The sequence below is a fragment of the Aegilops tauschii genome, chromosome 6 (assembly GCF_002575655.3).
Source record: "Aegilops tauschii subsp. strangulata cultivar AL8/78 chromosome 6, Aet v6.0, whole genome shotgun sequence".
NCBI classification, from domain to species: domain Eukaryota; kingdom Viridiplantae; phylum Streptophyta; class Magnoliopsida; order Poales; family Poaceae; genus Aegilops; species Aegilops tauschii.
The window spans coordinates 303,123,000-303,128,786 of NC_053040.3; the positions used below are offsets into that span (position 1 = coordinate 303,123,000).

Sequence of the window (5,787 nt, forward strand, 5' to 3'; positions counted from 1 at the left end):
CCGGAGGGGCCATCATCGCCATGAAGGCCAAGGACCAGAGGGAGAACCTCTCCCCATCTAGGGGGAGGCCATGGAGGAGGAAGCACAAGGGGGAGAACCTCTCCTACTCTCTCTTAGTGGCGCCAGAGTGCCATCGGGGGGGGGGGGGGGAATCATCGCCGCGGTGATCGTCTTCATCAACATCACCATCATCATCACCATCCTCATCTATTTTACGTGGTCCACTCTCCCACACCCCGCTGTAATCCCTACTTGAACATGGTGCTTTATGCCACATATTATGATCCAATGTTGTGTTGCCATCCTATGATGTTTTCAGTAGATATCCTTTCTCTTTGGGTTGATTGATGATATAGATTGGTATGAGTTGTATGTTTTATTTTGGTGTTGTCCTATTGTGCCCTCCGTGTCGCGCAAGCGTGAGGGATTCCCGCTGTAGGGTGTTGCAATACATTCATGATTCGCTTATAGTGGGTTGCTTGAGTGGCAGAAGCATAAACCCGAGTAAGGGGGTTGTTGCGTATGGGATAAATGTGACTTGATGCTTTAATGCTATGGTTGGGTTTTACCTTAATGATCTTTAGTAGTGCGGATGCTTGCTAGAGTTTCAATCATAAGTGCATATGATCCAAGAAGAGAAGGTATGTTAGCTTATGCCTCTCCCTCATATGAAATTGCAATGACGACCACCGGTCTTGTCAACAATTGCCTAGGAAAATTCCGCACACCGATCCATCATTATTCCACACTCGCTATTTATAATATTTAGTAATATATTCTAACTTTATGATAACAGCACCTACTTTTATATTTTAGCTCTCCGATATCATGCAAAGTTATCCTCTTCATACCCACAACGTAGTTTTATTTCTCGTTTCTAGTTGGAAGCAAATGTTCGGTGTACGTAGAATCATATCAGTGGCAGATAGGACTTGAGAGAATATTGATCTTACCTTTAGCTCCTTGTGGGTTCGAAACTCCATACTTATCACTTCCACCTTTGGGAATTGCTACGATGATTCCCTGCACTTGGGGATTATCAGTCGCACACGATCCTGCCCATGGACGAAGGATCAGACCCACGCCCGAACCCGATGGGTTACCCATCGGGCTACTGTATAGTGTTCTTGTACAGTGTACAACAGAGTAGTGGCAAAATTCATATAACAATTACTGGTTCACACAGTGGCAAAAATGTACAAATAGCTTCAGTTACTAACCATCAATGTGAATATATAGTAGAACAACTAGGAAACACAGTATCAGGAAGGCAAATACAAGGTTCGGGAGCACAAATAGCATCACAAATACATGGTGCAGGTCTTTAGAAGCACAAATACAAGGTTCAGGAGCAGAAATACAAGGTTCATTTGCACAAATAGCAGCAGAAATACAAGGTTCAATAGCAGCACAAATACAAGGTTTAGGTTGAGTAGTTGTGTGCCAACAAGCTAGCAGTAGCAAGTAGGTAGCAGCCCATGGATAAATGTAAATAACAGCATGTAGTAGTGTAGCACGCCGGGTCGTCCGCCTTCTCGTCGCAACCAAGCAGCAGCAGCAACATCATACAATCATGTTTCAGGCTTCAGTTAGGATGGATTGATCATCAACCTCCTGAAACATAAGAAAATAGAAGCATTCAAAGTAAAGAACAAGATTTGCATTAAAATCTAAGATTAAAAGGCATGCTAAGTTGCTAAAAGTAGAATCTGTTACCATCATTTCTGTGTCATCCTTAAGAACAGTTTCAAAGTCCACAAACATAGTAGAATTGCAATCCCCTGATGCATAGATTTAGATATTAACATATAGCAAGGAAATAATATTGTGTATGGAAAGAAGAGTCATGATTGAAATAGATTATCACCTAACATGTCTGCACGGGACCAAGCTTGCATACACATAAGAGCTTTGGTCATGTTTGGTGCAAGTGAACATCCATGTGCACTTAGTATTCTCCCACTAGTACTGAAGGCAGATTCCGGCGCCACGGTTGTTACAGGAATGGCTAGTATATCATGAGCCATTCTTCACAATGTAGGATACTTGATACCTCCAAACTGCCACCAATTGATGATGTCGAGACCCTCTAGCCTATGGATAATTTCCTCTTCCAAATATAAGTCCAGTTCTGTCCGCACACGAGAAGCACTCATAACAGGCTACGAGGACATATATTGTTTAAATATATTCTCCATTTCATCTACTGCAGCACCACCTTGGGTAGAAACACTCCTCCTACCTGTGACTCCGAGGTACCCACACCACCATAAGATGCTTGATATTCTAGCAACAAATCACCCATTAACTTTCTAATTTTCTCCACTTTTGTAGTTGCATTTTCAAACCCAGAAAGAGAGCCAAACAAAGCTTGCAACATATGAAGCTTATATCTTGGATCAAGGACTGTTGCCACAGACATAAGACCATGAACTTCTTTCCAATACTTCTCAAACTTCGTCTTCATTTCCTCAGACATCTTTTGCAAAGGAACATGCTCACTAGTAGACCATTTTCGTATTGCTAGACGAATAGAAGATATTTTGGGGAAGAACAGATTTGCGGTAACATATTTAGTCCCTGAGAATAGTTCAGTGATCTCAAAGAAAACTTGTAGCCTATCACAAAGTTCTTTTGCAAATTTCCAATCTTCTACGGTTGGGCAACAGTTGAATAGGAGCTCACGTGTTCTTAGTTTCTTGAACACATCAGTGTATAGTAATGCAATGGATATCATTTTATATCTTGAATTCCACCTAGTCTTGCAATCCAAAAACAACCTTCTAGAATAGTCAATGTTTAGAGAGAGTGCCATCTGTTTAAATTTCTCGTGCCTTTTAGGTGTGGCCTACCAAAATGCAACACTATCGCGGACTCTAGCAATACCTTTCTCCATGACACTCATTCCATCTTTCACAATCAGATTAGGATATGTGCACAAGAACGCATATGCAGATACTTACCCTCCAACATAAGGGATTTAGTATCCAACTTATCTATCAAGATAACAATAGCCTTGTCATTAGTTGTGCAATTGTCAAGGGTAGTCCTCTCTAGATGCCAATCAAGAAGACATTCATGCAAAGCTTGACAAATAACTTCACCATTATGTGGAGCGGGTACATATGCAAACCTAATATACAATAAACATACAGGTTCAGCTTCACAATCATTAACAAAATAGTTCAGTTTCATAATGATACAAAAAAGCTTCGCTTTAACAAAACATACCTCAAAATGATGCTCTTCAGATTTAAAGATTCATTAATAAAATGGGCTGTAACAACCATGTAGCCTTCCTTTTGATGGCCTGCAGTCCACAAGTCTGAGGTGACAGCTACTCGTTGTTTGCAATTTGCAAAATATTTCACCATCTTTTCCTTTTGGGCTGAATGCATAAGCAAGATATCCTTTCTAATGGTATTTCTTGAGACAACCTTGAACAAAGGTTGCATTGAAGCACAAAACATTCGGAAAATAGAATGATCAACCATCGATAAAGGATATTCATGAACACAGATCATCAAGGCAAGATTTTTCCTAGCTACATCTTGGTCAAAAACCCCATTGTTATCGAGTTCAACTTTCCCACCACTAGCAGCCGCCAACCTTAACTTCTGTTGCTTTAGGCCTACAGGTGCACTCTTGGCACAACAAGTTTTCAAGTGGTTGTTCAAATGTGTGGTGCCACCTGTGCTTGCTGCACTAAGCCATTTTTTTGCAATACATGCATTGAGCTTGCCATCTCCCACCAATAAATTCTTTATGAAACTCATTCCATACTTCAGATGTAAGTTTCCTCCTTTTAGTTTGTCCAGGTTCTGTACCAGTACCTTGGGTTGTCTCAGCCTCAATGCCATATGTACCCTCTGTTGCTTGTGAAGTGGATGACTTGTCATGTTGAGTTCCATGCACAGCTGACCTTTCCACTCAAGGCGCCGAGAAACTATCCACTGGTGAACTCATCTATACAAGACCACACACAATTACTTAGTTGAACTCATCTCTCATCTATTCTACTGATGCAAACTAAATAGAAAAGGTTGGGAATTGTTCTACTGTTGCAAACCTTGGTGAGACAAAAGGAGGGCGCGGTGATGGCCTCGGTGCTGCTCCGGCGCGATGATGGCCTCGGTGCTGGTCCGGTGCGGTGAAGCCTTGGAGGAAGAATGAGGATGGCGGCGCTGCTGCTCCGGTTGGACGGGATCGATGCAGAGGTGGCGTTGTTGCTGCTCCGGCGCGGCGAACTTGCTGCTCGAGGGAGAATGAGGACTGAGACGGCGGAGTTGAGTGGCGGTGGTGCTTGGCTACAGATCCAGCGAGGATGGAGGCAGAGGTGGTGCTTGGTCGTAGATCCAGCAAGGATGGAGGCAGCCTACATGGGGGATCCTACGTCCCCGCGAGGATGGAGACAGCGGGGATCCTATGGCCTAGGAGGATGGCAGCCGCGGGGATCCGGCAGCCTGCGACGGCGTGGGACAGTGGGGGGCGGCGGCAGTTTGCCGATGGGACTGGGAGAGGGCGAGAGCGAGACTGCAGGAGTGGGCGGCTAGGTTTGTGCATTGTGGTTGCGCGAGAAGGACAGGGTTGGCTTCTCTGCCTCGTAAAACCTAGGTGCTGACTTACTGGACTGGGCCGGGGACGGTGGGCTGGACTGTGGGAGGCTGGATCGCGGGAGGCTAGCCTACTACTATTTAGATATAAATGTCCCACATGTCAGCTAATCGGGCGACCCATCGGGTGACCCATGGGCAGGACCTCATACCCATACCCTACCCATGACTAATCGGGTTACCCATCGGGCTTACCCATATGGGTGAATATGCCAACCCATACCCTACCCATTCGGGTCGGGTGCCCATGGGCGCGGCCACCCATGGGTCAAATTGCCGGGTTGACTTTCTAGAGAAGGAGTTTCTCTCGAAAGAAGTGAGTGGGAGGAAAGTATAACTTGATGAGGTAACTGTACCTTCTCTCGAATTGGAAAGCAGCTCATCACAGAAAACCGTTCCCATGATGGCTACACCAACTAGAGAGGAAGCTAATTATAATGATCATGAAACTTTAGATCAAGTTACTACCAAACCTCCTAGGTCAACCAGAGCACGTTCCGCACTAGAGTGGTATGGTAATCCTATTCTGGAGGTCATGTTACTAGACCATGATGAACCTACGAACTATGAAGAAGCTATGATGATCCCAGATTTCGATAAATGGCTTGAGGCCATGAAATCTGAGATAGGATTCATGTATGAGAACAAAGTGTGGACTTTGGTTGACTTGCCCGATGATCGTGAGCATAGAGAATAAATGGATCTTCAAGAAGAAGAATGACGCTGATGGTAATGTTACTGTCTACTAAGCTCGACTTGTCGCAAAAGGTTTTTGACAAGTTCAAGGAGTTGACTACGATGAGACTTTCCCACCCGCAGCGATGCTTTAGTCTGTCCGAATCATGTTAGCAATTGCCGCATTTTATGATTATGAAATCTGGCAAATGGACGTCAAAACTGTATTCCTTAATGGATTTCTTAAAGAAGAGTTGTATACGATGCAACCAGAAGGTTTTGTCGATCCTAAAGGTGCTAACAAAGTGTGCAAGCTCCAGCGATCCATTTATGGACTAGTGCAAGCATCTCGGAGTTGGAATATACGCTTTGATGAGGTGATCAAAGCATATAGTTTTATACAGACTTTTGGAGAAGCCTGTATTTACAAGAAAGTAAGTGGGAGCTCTGTAGCATTTCTAGTATTATATGTGGATGATATATTGTTGATTGGAAATGA

General features: G+C 43.9%; 1 long non-coding RNA gene across 1 annotated transcript; it reads right to left on the bottom strand.

Moving 5' to 3' along the window:
* Nucleotides 1–1,265: 1,265 nt before the first annotated feature.
* LOC109740052 (uncharacterized) lies at nucleotides 1,266–4,574 on the bottom strand. The gene is made up of 5 exons (XR_005760216.3): nucleotides 4,070–4,574; nucleotides 3,232–3,966; nucleotides 1,868–3,133; nucleotides 1,717–1,781; nucleotides 1,266–1,614 (listed from the first exon to the last, which is right to left on the bottom strand). It is a non-coding gene; the product is annotated as an uncharacterized lncRNA (long non-coding RNA).
* Between the last annotated feature and the right edge of the window lie 1,213 nt (nucleotides 4,575–5,787).